General features: G+C 42.0%; 1 protein-coding gene across 1 annotated transcript in view; it reads left to right on the top strand.

Moving 5' to 3' along the window:
* Positions 1 to 17,513: 17,513 nt before the first annotated feature.
* The window catches only part of ARHGEF28 (Rho guanine nucleotide exchange factor 28), a 76,243-nt gene continuing 74,190 nt past the window's right edge, over positions 17,514 to 19,566 (top strand). Inside the window, exon 1 of the mRNA XM_032441321.1 lies at positions 17,514 to 17,940. The gene's annotated coding sequence lies outside the window, so the exon portion shown is untranslated. The remainder of the gene's footprint in view (positions 17,941 to 19,566) is intronic.

Raw genomic sequence — 19,566 nt, 5'->3', positions numbered from 1 at the left:
GGGGAGTGCAACTCATGTGCTGGAGCTTCAGGCTCTCACTTAAACACTTTGAAAGATTGAAGAAGACTTTTCTACAGACAATCTTAGTAGGAGGAAAGGAATTACTGAAGGGTTGTGAATTTGAATAAACCCATTAAAATATTCAGACAGTGTTCTCTTTCATTTACAATTTTCAGTTTGAACAAGGGGGAGAGAAGTGTACAGTTCCCAGCGAATACATCTAAACAGTTTGGAATGTTTAGTGTTATAGAGTGCTCCAAATAACCGAATACATGAGGCTCACCCAAACTGCCATAATTCTGCTCTGCTGCCACCCTTGGAATAATTGGAAACTGAGACAGTCTTGTCTCTCCAGAGCAAGCTGAGATGTACTTTGGCTACTCCTGATTTAAATAAACAGTGTTCTTGGGGCACTAATTCTGGCTGCTCAGGAATGCGAAGTGAAAATTACAGAGGTATCGTTGCACACACTGTGTGTCCCGGAGCTCTTTTCCTTAGTTGCAGCACTTCAGCAATGGTCGGGGCTGAGCAGTGATGAAACGTCACCAATAGCACTGGAATATGTTTGAATGCATGTGTAAAGCCCCTCATTTCTGGTCCACTTTGTTGCTGTTTTCTGAGGCTCCTCGGGTTTCTAAAACCTGTTGCTCTGTTTTGGCTTTAGCTGAAATGAAAATGCTGCATTGAGAAGTCAGCAGAAGAATGCACAAAGGGTACATTTTGCTAACCTCAGAGGGGTACTTTCATGGAGATGTTCCTATTGCAAAACTCAGATTTGTTAAAGTTTAAAAAAATTGTGGACTTCTGCAGAGAATCTTAATACATTTTTTGTGTACAAAGCTTGGCAAAGTCAGTGCCCTTGGAATGTCTGTGTTCAAATACAGTTAAACAGAAGGTCAAACTTAGAAAAACTAGATGCTAAAGCTAAACAAGTGGACAGATTTTCTTCTCATCTCCTCCTCTATCCCTGAAGAAGCTGCATGTCATTCTGTCCTGAGCTGGATGAATCCTTCTGCCCTTTCCAGCAGCATTATGAAGGAGCCTCATCTCCCTCCCCACCTGTTTCTACTTAGGGATTTTCTGGAGTTGTCTGCTGATGATCTTTAAAGAAAAGAACAGTTCTGATAATAAAGTTGGTTTCACATGGATGAAACAAATAGCATGCTAGTTGCAGTCCCCTCTCACTGTGTAGACACACACTGATACACCTTTCATAGCAGCAATAAAAGCATCTTGAAAATTCAGTGATATTAAAGTTTGGTGATACTCTTGTTATCATGTGTGTAACTACTTAACCTCTGCCCGCAAAGTCTGGATGAAAGTGGAGAAGGAAAGTAAGACTGATGGATGTTTTTTCGACCACCCCTCCCACAAGCTGCACTTTTGGTTCCAGCAGCTATTTTCTCGGTCAAGATCACAATGGTAGTGTGGTAACATCTGCACCAGCATCTACAGAAATTCCAGGGTCGTATGGGGTCAACAAACCAACAATGTGTATGCAGATTCGGAGACCTCCAGTTCCCCAACCTACTGGCACTGAATAACACAATCTATGAGCATTTATCTCAGGGATCAGATCACACCTGGTCAGAATGCATTCTTGTGCCTTGATGGTCCAGCATTCAGCAGCCTCCTCTGCTTCCCTCCCCAGATCCCGATTGCTCGCGGCTTTACCTTGAGAGCCCAAGGATGCCTCACTACCTGAGGCTGACAGCTTTTTTATCTGTGTTAACTCTGTTCCATTGCCTGCCTCCTTCTCGCTAGTTGAGGACTCCTCAGTGCCACACCGTTCTGCTTCCCCTCTCTTCTCTGTTTCATCAGAAACCTTTTGTTGAGGGTATGGGGGCTGCTGAATAGGGGCAGCAGCATCCGCTACCAGTCCTGGCGGTTTCTGCCCTGGAAAATAGATAAACCCTCAACCCCCCATACCCCAGAGCCCTCCCAACTCATCCTCCCCCCACTCCAAATGTCCCATGGGAGGAGCGGAGGGGGCTGACAGAACCTGTAATGGTGCTAATAACTGGGTTTTCTCCTCAGCCACTGAGGCCCTTCTACTGAGACCTCTTCTACTGCCTCTCCCTCTTTTGTCTCCTCTCGATCATCTACTTCCTGTTGTTGAGTCTTCTCCTCTTCCCCCTTGGAATCAAATGGCCGCAACGAGGCATTAAGCTCGCAATAACTCCCTCTCCTCCTTGGCTGATTTAGTTAGCTTTCTAAGAGCACCAAGGGTGGGTAGCAGTTTCTGTGCCTGTTCGTCCACTGCACAAGCTCGCTCAAAAAGCTCCTTGCTGTCTTTCTCTAATGCCGACCGACTCACACAGTGAGAAGCTCCGTCAGCCAGACCTCTCCGCATTATCCACATAATAAGCGGATTGAGGTCCTCATAATGCACCTGACACCACACCCATGAAGCCATCCCCCACAACATGCTCATGCACTGTCCCATAATCAGAAATATAATGGAATTGCTGTCTCACACACACACGGTCTGGACCGCTCTCACCACATCATGTTGGGGTCACCAATTGTCACCTCCTAGTCCGGTGACAAGTCAAGACTGCCATGTTAAAGTACCGTGCCTCCGCGCACGGGGAAAAGACGGGACTCACACACAGTGTGTAACACCGAAAGTACAAGTTTAATGCCTCTCCACAAACCCTATATAGTGGTACAGGTGACCACCCCTATCAGATACCCATGACCTCCCTGACTCCACCCCTGGTGCACGCAGGCACCACCTACCCAAAATCCAAAAGCCCTCAGCATTCAGCTCTGAAAGTGGCACACACTGAACCTCACAAGGACAGGCCTATTCAAGGAACATTTTGAGTGACTCAAAGTCATTTCTGCCACTTCAGCCCCATAAACTCATTTGTACTGGAGAGGTAAAAAAAAAAATCAGGACTGGTGTTGTTTGGAGTGAGAAGGGAGAATCCTTAGGAAATGTGGTTGAAGATGAGGTGTTTCAGGGGACACCAGGGTATCACTGCAGAGAGGTGAACATGCAGACCTGGGGGAGTACTGTGCAGCACTGCAGGATGCTGGTCATTGTGAGGATGATGAAACAGTCATGTGCTTCTTTATCCAGAGCCATCAGAAGTTATTCAGCATGTTTGAACTAAGAGACTCGTTTGTTGCATAATGAACACAGGAAGGAACCTGGTGCCTGTCAGAGTAGTCGGGTGTAACTGTGCCTTTCAGCCATGGAAATTTCTATGCACACTGCTCTTTGTAGGCAATAGAGTTCGTGCTGTGGTAACTGCATAAAGTAGGGGTGGCAAAGGCATTCTTTGGAAGTATAAAAGGGTGAAATATTCTTCTGCATTATGTTTACTGGAAAGCTCCAGTTCAGACAATTATGGAGCAACCGTGGCAGCCAGGAGTACTGTTGGAGCAAGCGGTCCTCCACCTTGAGGAAATACGGCTTCATCTGAATTTCCTCCCCTAGACATGTCAAACACTTGTTATTGTTTGGTGCTTCTCAGATCCTTTTCCTGCTCTTTTTTTGAAGCCATTGTATGACAGGTTTTTCTTGGCTGGTTGCACTATTTACTACAAAGAAAACAAAATATTGAAAAACAACACACTTGGGCAGATATCTGGGAACTAGTATTCTTTGAAACCTGGTGGTAAAATTACATCAATACTTTTGTTTTGTAAGTGCAGTCTAAAATATTTCAAGTACTTTTGATTTTAATTCTTTTTCTAACACAAAAGGTGCTTTTGTAGATAGCAAAATACTCACATCCATTGACTTGCTTGCTCTGAGGCATTTTTAATTAAAATTCATATATATTTGAATAAATCAAGATGAAAGGAATTAAACAAAATACATTGTTTAAAGGTAAATTCTTACATCACCTTTGCTTGTACAGGCATGAAACAAGTGTTATTTTCAAAGTGGAAGTAAAAAACTGCAGGTTCTGTGTAGTACTGCTGAGAAGGCTGTGATAAGATTGCATCAGCAGTATATGTTCATGGATTTGTTGGAGATAGGAAAGTTCCTGGATGTTCATGAAAGCTTATTCATTTTTCAGGGACAGGTGACTATAAGTGCAAAATTTTACAAAGGCATTTTCCTCCCTGAAGGTGCCAAGTTCTACTTTGTTTATGATGGATCCCTGAAGAGGCACATAATGTTTGCTGAGCGTATTAGTGACAATGTTATTCAGTCTCTTGTTCCAGGTTATTTGTGTTTCGTCTCTTAGCAGTATTCCAGCCCCCCTTTGAAGCTGGGTACAGCTGGATGTTTTGAGTAATTGTGTTTTATGGCTTTATAGTGAATGTAGCAATTGAGCGATGGCCCTCAGCATGCAGGCTGCATTTGGCTGGCCATAGGTGGTGCTGCCATTCATAGCTGCCTGCACTGACATAGTGTCAGGCAGACTTTCCTGGGCATGCCCAGTTGGGTGTGCATGAAAATGCATTTTCAGGCGTGGCATAATTTTTAGTCTGATTTAGTAATTCTATTCAACAAATCCAGCCTATGGATTGCCTCTTGGCATTGTAACACCTGCAGAAGTCTGCTCTTTCCCCTGAGGCAGCAGTCAGCCTGGCTTGCAGGGCTAACCTGGCACCTGCTTGGGGTTCTTGAAGCTCTGTGGAGCCATGGGGAGAACTGCCTGGGGGTGCCTTGCTGCAAGAAGAGAATGTGGGTTCCTCCACAGCCATATCTGCCTTGGCATTGTCCCCCTTGCTGGTGTGGTGTAAACCCTGGCTATTGTCTCTACTACGCACTTTGTGTCCTGTTTGTGGGTGTAGGTGGCTGTAAACATGGTGTACCTACATAGTCAGTTCTGATTGTTGTTTGTCCTTGTTTTCCAAGGGAGATTCAGAGTGTGAAAGTAACTAGCACACTAGTAACTATTACAAAAAGGAAATGATTGCATAGTTATGTGGTGGCTGCTCGAGTCTGTAAACAGTAAATAATTGTTATCTGATGGAAAATGCAGTGCTAGATGCTCACAGGGTAGCAAAGCCTTTTTTTTTTTTGAAAGGCCTGAAATGGTATTGCCACTTGATTACTTCTCAGGTAGAAGTAAAAACAGGAGGCAAGAGACAATGCTTAATCCTCTGCCTGATCTCATCAGAAGCCATCAGCAGATGAAAATGAAGATGTTAAAGTATATCCCTATTATAGTTGGTGTTTCATGGAGGCTGAAATAAACATGAAGGAATGCACAGCACTTTAGAAACAACTGCAGATGTGGTAAGCATATACTTAGGCAACTAATGGATTGCCTAAGTACTTAGAGTTCTGGGGGTCTGTTTTGTGATGTCTGGGTTTACATACATGGTTAGCTCTCCAGTGGGAACTGTGCATACAGCGTGCATCTCTCATAGATGTGTGATATCTGTCCCTGATGAGATGGCAAAGAAGGAGGAAAGAAAGATGTGTGACGTATGTAAGATTTTTGAGTGGGAGACTCCCTTGGGCTTTGAGGGTCCTGGCTGATAGTTAGGCAGTTAATACAGTATTTAATCAAGCCTGTTTACAGTGCAAACCATTAATTTGTGAAGAGCATCCTTTTGACCCATGTGGAAATGCTGGGTGGGTACAAAACGGGTGTTAACAAATAGATAAATTCCTTAGAGTTTGTGTTGCAGACTACAGTGATGCCTTCTACTGATATATTGTTTTTCATAATTCTTAACCAGATATTTTCCTTCTTGTTTGTGGCCATTCCCTCTGGTCATCTCACCTCATATTCTGTTGTGATGAAGAACCTTCACCTAGAAAAACTGCATTTACTATGAACTGTCAGTAAAACCAGGGAATCTGGCTGTTCAGACCCACGCTGATCACAAAAAACATTTAGTGGATGCCCTAAAATAATTTGATGGAGGGAAGAATGAACTTATTCTTGATCCTCCACCATGGAGGGCTGAAAAGGAGGAAAAACTAATGTATTTTCTAAATAAAAACTTTTAATGATTAATTTATGTTATGATTTCAGGCCATAGATGTCAGGAAGCAGTCTCTGTCTCTGTGTTAATGTACTCAAGGGGATCCTCACCTGTGGCCCTTGGCAGCTGTCCAGTCACTTACAGGGAGAAACTGTCTTGCGAGTTGTCTCGTTTTCTGGTCAGTCACTCAGAAGGTGTCAGTGCCACGAGCCACAAGGTGTTAGTGGATAAGTTTGGGCTAACAGTCTGCAGTCCCTGGATACCAGGTTGACGATGGCCATTGCTCATGAAGAATTGCCATCAATGTGGAGCATCCTTGGAAGGATTTTACTTATTGTTAAGTTGGAAGGCTTCTAGTAGTGGCTTGCAACAGAGGTTCCCAACCCTTCTGCTTTGTCTTGTGGTTACGATGATAAAATTTTAAGTAGGAGAGTAGTAGAAATATGGTTTGTGCCCAGAGGTTTGAAAAGGTTAATACTGGGTATTGTAACTCTGTTTCTTTAGAAGATTTTTGTACTTTGACTCACGGTGGAAGAAGTTATTTTTACAAATAGACATCACCTTTACAAGATTTAAATGCTGTCAGTTTTAAAAACATAACCAAGAATTGTAGTAGTGGAGAATCTCCACCATGATTCCTATCAAGTGAAGTGTTTCAATTGTGCCAACAAAAAGGAGACAAAATATGCATCCATGAAGCAGAGTAATGCATTGCTGTAGGCCTTTGGAAATGTAAATATACTGTTTCTCACAGTTCTGTCAGCATCTGTGCTTTATTTACAACTTTGATCATTCTTAGGCAGAGTATTGCTTAACAAATTTTGTGGCTTTTTTTTTATAGGAAGTGGAAGGAAAATACAAATGAAACCTTACATTAGGGTATGCTATTGTACTGTAACAAAATCAGGGGAAATTTGCCTAGTTTTATGTTTCATTGCAGACTTAAGGCTGCAGTTAGGTTTTGCTTAAGAGTAGGGTTTTTTTTTTTTTGCAGACTGAGCTGATTTATAGCTGAGGTTGGAAACAGTGTTAAACTTGATGGCTTCACATGTTTTTCATTGAAAATTTGGTACTTTTGGCTGTTTTCCTTTTAGTACTTTAAACTGCTGGAAGTCGGAGGACAGGCAGTTTCCATATGAGCCAAAGAGAGACTGGTGCAAAATTTTGGGAACTAAAAACACGATGCTTAGGCCATTTCTTTGGGTGAGGTATTTTTTCCTGTCTTAAATCTTTCTAATTCTTAATGACAGGTAGCTTGAAATCTGCTACTGCCTTCTTCAGGAGAAGGATGTGTTTTGTCTGTTTGCTGTAAACAACTCTTTCAAGAGATATGAAAACAAATGCAGAGCCCCACTCAAATATTGGCTAGACGTTGGCTTTGTTTCATTTTGGTGTGTAGTAAATATTTATTCACGTTGCTCAACAGCTGAAGAGACTGATGGAGCAATGAAGACCTTGATAGAAAGCCTGAAGAAATTAGCTGTAGTTTTTTACATACTTTGCTAAGCTTTCCATCAAAACAACCTGATGTCTGGCCAAGAAGTATCAGGATACCACAGCTAAACTGAGACGTTCAGGAAAAGTCAGCTGCCTACCTGTTTGCCTGAAATACGGGAAGTTTCTAAGGGGTATATAGTAGATGTGGTGTACAGCCAGTACTAGGTGAGCTCTGCTGGAGCAGCTGATGCACAGCTGCACGATTTTTGAGCCTTTAGTTATGCTAGTTGTTAATAGCAAGCTGACTCAGTGGTTGTTCCAGCCTCTCTGGGGGAGTGTGTGTCTAACTGGGGGATCACATTGCTATTCATACCCTACTAATTGCTGATAAATGAAGCACGGATTATTGGTCAGGGTTTCTGCAGCATAGTGAATGTGCTGTGGTAGGTATTGTACCTTAGAGAAGACTGAGGCTGAACCAGGACAAAATGGGATGAGTTTGCTGTGTCTGTGGTAATGCTGGTAGCTGGTGGAGAGTCTTCCAGACCCAGAGAAAATAGGTCTTCACTATTGGCCTTTTGGGCCACATGACCACAGGGTTCTTAAAGTTCATCTTTTGAAAGAGTGGCCTGGGTAGCTCCAATATCTGGTTACAGCCCTGTACAGAAATAATATGCTGTGAGAGAGTGTAAACAGACAGCTTGGTAGGAGGACATCTCACCTGTAGTAACTATGATTCAGCATTTCACTTCAAAAATCTCTGCATAGATCTTTACAAATTGTTATTTTAAATACAATCATTATTACATATTGTTAATATTATTATATTAAATAAATAATAATATTATTTTTGCGTTTGGTTATTGAGTTCATCTTTTTTAGTCTTCTTCAAAAAGTTTGTATAACCTGTTGTCATCTTCTGAATGATTTCTTTTCTGAAAGCAAATTTTTACTTCTTCTCATAGCCATATTCTCTTTAATCTGAGCCTTAGATGCACTGACTCATGTTGCACACAATCACTATCCCTATCCCAGAGCCGTGGGTTGCATGTGGCAGAGCAAGCCCTGTGCGTGCTGGAAGTGTAGCAGGTGCCCCTACAACTTCTTGCCCCAAAGGTTCCATAACGTCTTGGCACCTGACAGTATCTGGATATTCTTTGCAGTGTTGATATTCTGATAGATTTTGGGTGGTACAGCCCATCACTGGCTCAGATCTCATGCCTGTGAGACTAAATTGCTGTTGATTCTTTCAGTTTTCAAAGCTATTGAGCTATTTTTATTACAAAAATTACTTCAGAGTGACACACCGTTTGAGGAAATTGTTGCACCATCTGGTGTTTCTGGACCTCTTTCATTTTTATGAGGATTTAGAGATGTATGTGTTGATGGAAAGACGGAAGAATAATTTATTCATAAGAGTTTCGGTATTTGGAAGACGTGTTTTTGTTTCCTTTATAAGGCATAAAAAGGACCGGATAAAGAGAGACTGGATTGTCTAGGAAGTATCGCAAATAATTCAGGAATTCAGTGCTATTGCACAGGTCAGGGCTTGTTATCCACATTATTTAGAGTTCAACAAAGGAAACAAGAGAGCATGAACCTTCTGGGGAGGGGGAGGAGAGGGGAGGGAGAGAAAAGCTGCCTATTTGCTATTGGCACCTTCATAATGGTTATTTCAGAAGACTGGATTACTCCATTTATGAAGCTAGTCAGTGTTAAGTCAAATAACTTGTTGTAGATGGTAAAAAAATGAGAATCTTCCAATTTTTTAAATATTTATGAAGGAAAAAAGGAATAAGATGGAGTGTTCCACTGAGATGAGAAAAAAATGCTCGAGTGAACTTTGGAGGGTCAGGTTAGGGCCATTCTTCTGAAGTGGCAGCCTCTAGGGTGCACCAGGCATTGGGGCAGCATCCTCTATGCAACTTCTATGTCCTTGGTACACTCAGGCTTTTATCGCCTGACTATTTTTTGGGGATGTGGGTGTGCAGGGGCACAGAACCTGTAGTGGCTGAGAGTTCCCCTTTGCTTGAAGGGCATTGCTCTGAGGCCAAGTTCAGTTGACTGGGTGACCTAACTGGGGGGGCAGTTAAACACAAACGTACTACCAGCTTTGTCACTATTGAAGTTATTTTCTCAAGGAAGTGTGCTCATTTAGGTTTCAGGCTTAGCAGAAGCAATAAAACTACACTCTGAATTAGGAAGGTTAATAGTGGCTTATAGGGAAGGAAGCAGTGTTTATACATGTTCAATCCTTTTTTTTATGAACAATTTTCATTTTATTTTGTAAATGAACTGTAATTATTTTTTAGGAATAAGCTTTACAGAATGACCTGAAGCATCCAACCTTGCTGCTTCACAGTTTGCCTTTAGGGAACGCTGTTCTGTTTTTCTGTTGCATTTTTGGCACTTTCAATTTCCTCTCCCAGCCTCTTTCTATGTAAATCTTGTTATTGTTTCTGCTTGCTGCTAAACATGGTCTTGCTATGCTGCATGGCTACTGCATGTCATACTTTTTTGTCAAAAACACAATTGACTGCGTATTCCAACTCTTATTTTCCTGCGGGGGGGGGGGGGTGGGGAAGGGTAAAGGAAGAGAGACACAAAGTGTCTATTTTCCTCCATGACAGTAGGAAGATACTGGGAAAAGATGAAAAAATTTATTGGGTTGGTGAGATTCGTGACAGAATATGTATTTATGTATGTTATGTATTGCTCAGACAGCTTTCAGTGTTAGAAAAACAGTCGCTACAGCAGTTTTCCCCTTTAGAAACAGTGTGGGGCAGATGTATGGGGAAGTTAGCACAGGCATTGGCGGGCAAAGGGAGTTCTTCTGCTGTCCAAGAAAGTGGGCATGAGGCAGGATTCTGGTAAGCATGCTGAAGCTTGCTGGTTCCTGGAATCTACATCATCCTTGTCTCCTGCTCTGTGGTACTGTCTGCAGAGAGGAGCATGAAGGAACTTTTCAGGGTAAGGACTGACAACATGAAGGAGATGGTGACAAGTAGAGTGACAGTACAGTGAGTACTTGGGAGATTAACGATGTGAAGTTTCGCAGTTAAGGCAGTTGTGGAGCTCAGGAGGGCTTTGTACCCCCTCCGTGGCACTGTGTGCTTCAGGAGACCAGGTGATGCTGGAGCAATGAGCTGCTGTGGATCCCTACCTCATCAGTGATGCTCTGCATTGCACTGCTTTGCTCCTGAGCATACTGTTAGCACTTTGTAGACAGGCGTCATAAGCCAGCATCCCAAGAGAGCATTTGGCTGCATTATAAATGGAAGGGTGATATCCTTCTGCTAGCAGAAATTGTTTCCTTTGGTAGTTATCATTTTTGCTAGAGTTGTTCAAGCAGTAAATTGAAGCTTCAACTGCAGGTGTAGGTGATGGCATTATGCTCTGCCTTTACCATGAGGGGCTGGTGATGAGATCCTCCTGTAATGGGACAGCTGAACAAGGCTCCCTAAAGTCAGTTTAGGGGCTCCACCCTCAACCATATCTTCTTCTCCCTCTGCAGAGTTGATGCCAGCTGTGGTGCCATCTTGGTGGCTGCTGGTCTGGCTCAGCCAGACCAAGGTCAGAAGATATGACTGTCTGTGGTGACCTGCATCTTGGGCCCTGTCCAGCTGGCTTTGTCTCAGGTAGATCAAAGGATGTTGGAGTAGATGAGAATAATTTCAGCTAGGAGGGACTTACACAGATGATCATTGAATTCAACTATTTGATTGATGAAGGTACTACATGGAGGGCAGATGATGATGTGAGGAATGGGGAGGACAAGGAAAAATGTGATATTCCAGTTATTTGTATAGTGGAAAGGGAGATGCCACCTCAGCCCTGACATCATTCATGGAAATGTTCTCAAAGTTAAGTACATGCATATGCTTGTGCAGCAGCGGGGTGTGCTGAACACATTCTTAAAAACAATCTCATACCTCTTATGGAAAATGAAAAAAAATGAAGAGTAATACATAAAAGAATGAAGCCTGGAAAAAGTGGAATTTGTCAGCTGGTTTTGATGTCTCTGCTTTTCAAGTCGCAAGTCTTGAGTTTTCAGTCTCCATCCTGGAAGTGAATGAGATTCATAGCCCAGAAAGGGCTTAGTCATTTCTATCAAAGAGAAATATTTGTTTTTGGTTTATTGTTTTGGACATAGGAAGGGATTCAGCTTCAAGGCAGAACAAAGGGATTTATTTAATGCTTAAAACAGATTGTGTTTGGCTCAGCTCTGTTTAACTCAGAGTGTTTTGGCTAGAGATCTGGGATGTGATGCAAAATAATGTCCTGATAGTGCATATCCTTTACAGAACCACTTGCCTTGTGGTATCTAACCCAGTATGAATCAGCCAACAATGCATCTTTCAAAGGTTATTAATTGCTGGTTTTGTGTCTTGATGGAAAATGGTACTGTATAACCATTTCAATATGAATTTATTGAAGAAGCCTTATGTTTTCATTGTTTGCTGGTTTTCTTCCCTTTTCTACCACTGAATGCAGTTCAGTGAATTATTTTACTTGTTTTTCACCACATCTTTATTTTTTATTTCTTGATGTGGTGTTTTTTTATTGCTTTGGTTGTTTTGCCACGTTTAGAATCTTCCTCAAGGGAAGCATAAATGAAAATGAAAAAATATGGGAAAATGCCATTTGTTCCCTCACACTGATGAACCAGACTAAGAGGAGTAAGAGAAACTGGCAATTGTTCTTTAAAAACATAAACACTATAATAAAAAAGCTGTTTCAAATTCACTCTTTTTTTTAGTGGAGAATCTTTACTTTTTAGTCTGATCCAGCTAAAAAAAATTATTACCAATCATCAAGTCTTTTCTTTCTCTCCCTCCCTTTCTTTTCCTTGCTTGATATTGTGAATCATGGAACAGAATAACAGCAGAATTTGGATGCAAAGGATCACTGGATGTGATCTGTTCCTACCCTCTGGTCATGGCTAGAATCAGATTAGGATTGGGTTGCTCAGGGTCATATTTTTAACACTTCCAAAAGATGGAGAGTCTATAACCCTTCTGGGCAGCCTGTCCTAGTGTTTGGCCATCCTCGTGGTGAAAAATGTTTTCCTTGTATTTAAGGAAATAATTTACCTTTGTCTTGAAGACTTTAAAATTTATATTTCAGATTTAGATATCCTAAAGCTATTAATAATCAATGTAGATCATCAATGTTCTTCTTGCTCCTAGACAAGCTAGATGGGAGTAGTGAGAGAAGCACAGCAGAGTTGTAGGTAGCAGAGGGATCCAAGTGCTGTTTCCAGCTACGTGCATGAGAGTGAAACAATTATGTGAACTGCTAGGCTGGGTGTGATACAACATGCTTTTAATCTATCCATGAGAAAATTTAAACTAATGTTACATTTATAGGTTATTAGGTAGGGCAGATAAAAATCAGTTAAGAGAATGTTTGTGGTGAGGCCACAGATGATGTTATTGTAGATTTTAAAACCACAGAGATTAATAACAATTATTTAAATTATTTCTAAATCTATATTCTTTTGTGACAGACTTTCTCCAACTATGTTGTTTTTATGATTTGGCCTCCAGAAGTGTAACTTTCCTTACTGTATTGTCAAAGCATAGAGGTGGCTATTCCTAATGGTGGAATTCTTCCTAAGGGCTCCTTTTTTGCCAAGCAGGAAAGTCCTACTCTTGCCTTACCCCTTACCACACTTTACCTGTGTTTTGTTGTTGTTTTATTTTTCCTTCCTTCCTTTCTTTTTTCCCCTCCTTCTTTCCTTCTCTTCCTTCATTCCATCTGACTGTCAGTCTATCCGTACTTATTTACAGTATTATAAAATACATTGAGACTCAGTAGCCTGAGACCAAAGTTTTACTCATGTAATGGACTTCACGGTAGTTTGCCCTTTTATTTCCATGTTTTCAGTCTGAGGGTTGGGCTGTGGTTAGTATACGAACAGATGCCTAGTGTGCTTAATACATGTTAAAATATTTGCATGCAATGATTGTGTATATAGAAAAAACAGTCTAATCAGAAACATCCAAAGAACCTACAAAGAGGTTTAAAATGGGACTTCAGAAGAACTTAAGTGCTTAGGAGCAAGGGGGCAGTTTTGAAAACCCATACTTTACTGAAAATTTTAACCTGGAAATGTGTAATATTTACTTGGGGGCTGTGTATTAGACCACAACATTTCCTGTGCATCTAAACCATAACTCTTTGGTGTGTGCATGCCAGGTGTGGGTGTGCTTGTGCCTGACTCCAGCTGTGCTCTTTATTAGAGTCAGGCTGCTTTCTTGGTCTTCTGCCTCGAGCCCCTTGGATTTCCTCCTGCTAATTTTTAATTACTCTGTAAGATAGTGGACAGGCTCCCATTGGATAGGTGATCTAAAGAATTGTGAAGGTGTAGGTCCAAATGTCATCTTGCCAAGGTGGAAGCACTACTGAGGTCTGCTATTGCAATCACTGTTTCCACAGTCTACAGATCTTTCTATGAAGCCTGAGTCATGCTCATTTAGATGGTCCTCTGTAGAAGAAGGTCCCAGATCCAGGCAGACCAAGGCGCTTGATGGGCAGCAGCACTCTGCTGGGCTTCAAATCTGGAGTCACATCAGTATCCTCTCTGAAGCCCCCCCTTCACGTGTCTTTGTTGAATCACCCAGACCCTTCCGGATCAAGTGATTCATTTTTAGGTGTATATGTCCTAGATCTTATCCTGGATTCTCAGTCAGCATCAGCTGGCTAATGCTTGCAACCATTAGAACTGAAGGCCTAGCCCAAGGCCCATAGCCCAGCACAGCCTGGGGTCTATGCTGGCAGTGGACATCTGCAGCAGCCATGGTCTGCTGCCCAGGGGCAGGCCACAAAGGGAATGCTATCACTGGCCTTGACTAAGTAGCAGTGCTGAAGCAAGAAACCTTTTCCCCAAGATCAGACAGGAGAGGGAAGATTGTTTCTAATGCCAGGTTGTCCTGGCTTTCTTGAGCTCATCTGCACAGAAGATAAATAGATGAGTTCTCTGCTGCTGCTCTTTTGAGGAGCCCTTTTGTCCTGCTTTTTCTTTCTTGTGGCACATCACTTAGTTTCCCTTCCTAAAAACATAGCCCCATTAATGCTTTGCATACCGTACCAAGTGGATTGAAAAGAAGTCAGAGGGTTTGAAAGGCTGGGCTAGCACAAAATTACATCAATATAAGGAAAAGAGGCTGGATTTGACATACTGAAAATTTCCTTTATGTATCTTAAAGTGTGGCTACTGCAAATAACAAAAAGTGTGGCTACTGCAAATCACAACTATCATGTATTTCAGCCCAGTGTTAAGGATTTTCATTACCTGGGTCTAAATCAGCAACATACTGAGTGTTGTCTTATCCACAAATGTATGAACAGATATATCCCTGTCTATTCAAAGTGGTTCTGCAAATGCTTGAGTTGGGTTCAGTGAAGTAGAACGTAGCACTTACTTGAAAGCTTTGAAATATACATCATATATATGCCACTATATGCCATTTCACTTAAAACATACATAACTACTATAAGGCCAGCTTTTTCCAAGGAGGTTAATGAGATCCCAGCTCTGAGAGGACGTTTGCAAAGACCCTGCTTTGTGGAAAGCAGTTCCCCTGTTGTCTGGAGAGGAAATGTCTCAGTTGATATGACTGCAGCCTTCAGATATGTAAAAGGAAGCCACAGACTAAAACAGGGGTTTGTGCCCGTAGCGGATGGGGCAAGAAGAAGCAGGCTTATCCTGAGGCAGAGCGAGTTAGGTTATACATTTCATATCTTTGTAATTGTGTGGGTAAATTAGCCCTTGTGTGATTTGCTCACAGAGGTTATGAAATCCCCTTGTCATCAGGAGGGTTTTAGAACAGATGAGACAAACATTTGTCAGAGGTGAGTGGGTTGAGCTGATCCTGTTTTAGGGCAGGGAATGGACTAGAGACCTCTTGAGAACTCCTCAAGCTTGCTTTTGATGATTGTATAAAAGAAATGCTCGTGATACTTTTAGTGAGTACTTAAACTGAATGGGAATTAGCAATGAGCCACTATATTTGTATGTAACTTCACAATACCTCTGTTCAGAATAACAGCTTTACCCCGTAGACACTGATTCAAAGAAAATTTGATGGCACACTAATATTGCTTTTGACTGTATCTTCTGTAGTATGTATGAGGACACTGCTGAATGCTATATTATATACAAAGAACAAGAGAAATACTGAAGTTGTATAATTCAAAATGTTTTCTTTACCTCCTGGTCTCAGGTGGCATTTGTATATCCAAGTTTAACTCTGCAGACACAGCTAAGTAACTACCCCTGTTATTTTCATTAAAAGATGGGTTTGGCCTAAATACTTTCAGAGGTCTGAACCCAAGCTGAGCTGTTGCTTCAGAATAAAAATTTTACTTGATGCTTCCTAGCCAACACAATGCTGGTTTGGTAGTGATTGTTTCATTTGTTTATTGTGTTTTTCAGAGCCTACACACAAAGAAACTCTTCTCCACCTTGCAATGAAATTGGGCTTGGTTAAACTTTCTGAGTTCTTAGTGGGTCTGCCTGGAGGGACACTGGCATTAGCGCTACCTAATGAGGATGGAGCAACACCATTAGACTTCCCTGAGCAAAAATGGGCACTCCAAACTAATTGAAGTCTTCTCAAAGTGAATGTAACAATTTGCTATTTTATAGAATCACAGGGGTTGGAAGGGACCTTAAGAGATCATAGATTCCAACTCCCCTGCTGAAGAAGGCACCCTATAATAGGTTGCACATACCAAGTCTAGATGTGTCTTGACTATCTCCATGAAAGGAGACTCCACAGACTCTCTGGACAACATGCTTCAGCACTCCATCAACCTTACCATAAAGATGTGTCCTTATGTGTGTATGGAATTGTGTACTTTCAAGTTTTAGGCCATTTCTCCTTGTCCTATTGCTACACACCTCTGAGAAGAGCCTGGCCTCATCCACTTGCCTCCCACTGTCCTTTAGATATTTATAAATTTTAATCAGATCCCCCTCTCAGTCTTCTTTTCCCCAGGCTGAGCAGTCCTGTGTTACTCATCCTTTTCTCATATGGGAGATACTCTAGGCTCTTTATCATCTTTGTGGCTCTCTGCTGGACTCCTTCTAGGAGATCCCTGTCTTCTGTGAACTAGGGAGCCCAGAAATGGACACGGTATTCTAAATGTGACCTCACCAAGGCAGAGTAGAGGGGGAGGGTCACCTCCCTTGATCTGCTGGCAATTCTCTTTATAATGCACCCCAGGATACCACTGGCCTTCTTGAGGAGTTTACTGGTAGAGCTCTAACTTCTTAATAACTAGAGCATAGCTGATGACAGGAGGGGGCCCTGCAGGCTATGTGAGCTGTGCCCAGCCTGCTCTGCATGAGGTGACAGAGGACCATCAGATACCTCTCTCAGTGCTATTGCAGCTGACTGCTGACCTGCTGCTTACACGTAAAGGCATACCTTGAGATGTGTGTAGAAATGCTTAAAGGTACAGAGAGGTGAATTTTACAAAACTCTGGGAAGACTTTGTTACCTCTGTATGTCTTGAGATGGAAGCAGCAAGGGAAAATCAATGGCAAGTGCACTGGTGCAGCAATGACTGCTTTTGCCAGAGGGCTGCCTGGCTGACAGATGACTAAAGGGCAAGTGATTTCAGGTAAGTTCCATCTGCTCTGCACAGACCTGCAGAGCTGTGTGATGTGCATGTCTCACAGCACCAGATGTTCACTGCTAGAAGCCCTCCTCCATGTTGATTTTCTTTGCAAATACAGGGAAAAAGGCAAGAACAAGGTTGTATATATATGTGTGTGTGTGTAAATATACATATAGCCTGTACATGTATATATTGTTGGTTTTTTTAATGTGGTTCTTTCAGCCCCAGTTCCATACAGTGTGTAGTTAATACAGGAGTTACACACATGCACACTTCAACTCGTCTGAAAGAAAACCTAAAACACTTAACACACTGGTGCAGTAGGTCTCGCTAGGAATTGTTTGTAACATCCGAACAATGCTGTGTTCCCTTGAGACACTTTGTGTTTTTGTCGGTGGTGGGATAACAAAACCTAGCTGCCAGTCATGTCCTTCTACTATATATGGCAACAGTAACAGGAAGAGGTACTGCTGCTAACTTACAGCAATGAGGAGAGGTAGGTATTGTCACTGCTTATTCTTGCCGACTTCTTTTACTGGTGACTAACAAGCACTTCTAGGGAAGTCACAGGGATTTTTTCCACACTGAGTTGCATTTTAGTTCTGAAAGGAGTTGTTGGTGGGTATTTGTTTGCCCAGCTGTGTTTCGAGTGGATGTGTCACGTTTTCTGCCTCTGGCGTGCTGGGATGCTGGCTGGCTGTGCTGCAGAAGGGATCCCATGCTTGTATGCTCACCCTACCTGCAGAAAGAGCATCTACCCTGGTTCAACTAGCATTTGGTTCCAGTTTCCAGGGCAGCCTCTCGCCTGATGTTGTCAGAGTGGAGATCAGCAAGGGGGCCTGCATGTGCTTTGTGTGCTCGTCAGCAGCTCTGACACTGACACTGGACCACACTTCCAAGCACTTACTGGAGTCAGATGTGAGGCTCTTCAGGAAGCACTTCTGGAACAGGCTGCTGCTCCATGAGGTAGGAACCAGCCTCCTAGTTTGAACTGCTTGTTTCACTCCTGGTAGCATAATGAAGGATTACTGTTGTAGGCTTCTATTTGAGTAAATACAGCTCTTTGTATGTATGGAGGTGAAGGATGAGAGATGTGGAGACCTTTATCAAAGCCTCCTTTACACCCCAAGTTGTTTCTGGTTCACTGTAGACTTTCTGGTGAATATCTTCTCCTGGAATCTCTTTGATTATATTGCCATTCTATTTGTCTTGGTATTTTGTAATATTTAATTTAGTTTCATTCTTCTTTGTGCTGGTGTAGTATCTGGGATATCAGATACCAACCCTCGTGTATTTTACACAGCAAGAAAATACAGACTATGTGCTTTTGCTGTAGAGGAGTTTAGTTATAATGCTCTGGCTCTTATTTTGTTACAAACATGAATTCTTAAATAGTAGTGCATTACCTTTTTTTTTTTTTGTATTGAGACTTGAAAGATTACATGAAATATAATCTCGTGTATATCTTCTGTATGATCTTGTATATTTACTGCCAGGAGTTTGATTTGTTCCAATACAATAAAAAAACACCCAAACAGTTACTTGTATTTGTAGCTTGCAGAACACCTGCAATTTGTGTGTGGCCTTCCCATGGAAACAATGGTAATCCCAATAGTGAAACCTAGGCTGTACTGAGGAATGCATTGTTATTTATGTTGTTGGCATTTTCTTACAAATCCTTGTTCTTCCTGGAAATGGAAAAAGGAAGTATGGTGTGTGAGATGTCTGCATCACTCTCAGAGACAAAAACTCTTAAGAGGCTGCAAAATTCTGTACTTCCAGAAACAAGCCTGACAGCCTTCAGTTGTGCATTCTCATTTTGCTTGGTCCTACACATGCAGCAGCCTGGACCCTCCTTTGTGAGGACTGCCCCCATTTTGTTCCAGCATTGGTGTTGCACTGTTTTTAATATATCAGAAATTAGTCAAAAATAACTAGGAAGATCACATTGTTGGCTAATTTTCTTTAGACCAGCTGTCATCTTGATATGTGTGTGTGTGTGGGTGGGTGGGAGGGGGGTGGTGGTGGAGCAGTCTCTCATGTTTAGTCTATGTGTTACATACGGAAAGTAAAATAAAATTAATTGGTTGTAAGCAAGGACTTGAAGCCCTTTGCCAGATCCAAAGCATAAGGTGAACAAGGGAAACTTCAAGAAGCATAGTAGCTCCAATGGTCACATCAAAGTAGAGGTAGAATTTATTGCTCTGCTGGGTCTTTGAACTTCCCTATAGCAAACCAAGACTATCTATCTACTTTGTTGTATTTCAAGACTGCATGAATGCTCACATTGTTATTTTAGATTTGGCTGAGAAAAAGGCATGGACTAAACAGAGGAAACTTGTGCCAGTTAGGGTGTCATGGAGTACTAGATTTTCACACCAGAAAGCTGCAGTCTTGCTCATTTATGCTTTTCAGTTCCTGACTGCAGATACCTGCTGGTCCCTTGAGTGCTCCTTATGCGTCTAAAATAGCATGACAAACTTAAAACAGACACGGCTGATTGTAAATGTGAGTTACCCATGCAGGAGTTTTGCCTACACTGGAAACCCTCAGGGGCTTTGCAAGTCAAAAAAGTTTAAACCCTAAAGTTTT

Source organism: Coturnix japonica, chromosome Z (assembly GCF_001577835.2).
Source record: "Coturnix japonica isolate 7356 chromosome Z, Coturnix japonica 2.1, whole genome shotgun sequence".
Lineage (NCBI taxonomy): Eukaryota > Metazoa > Chordata > Aves > Galliformes > Phasianidae > Coturnix > Coturnix japonica.
Note: the sequence above shows the minus strand (reverse complement) of the source record. Positions and strands in the feature narration are given on the sequence as shown.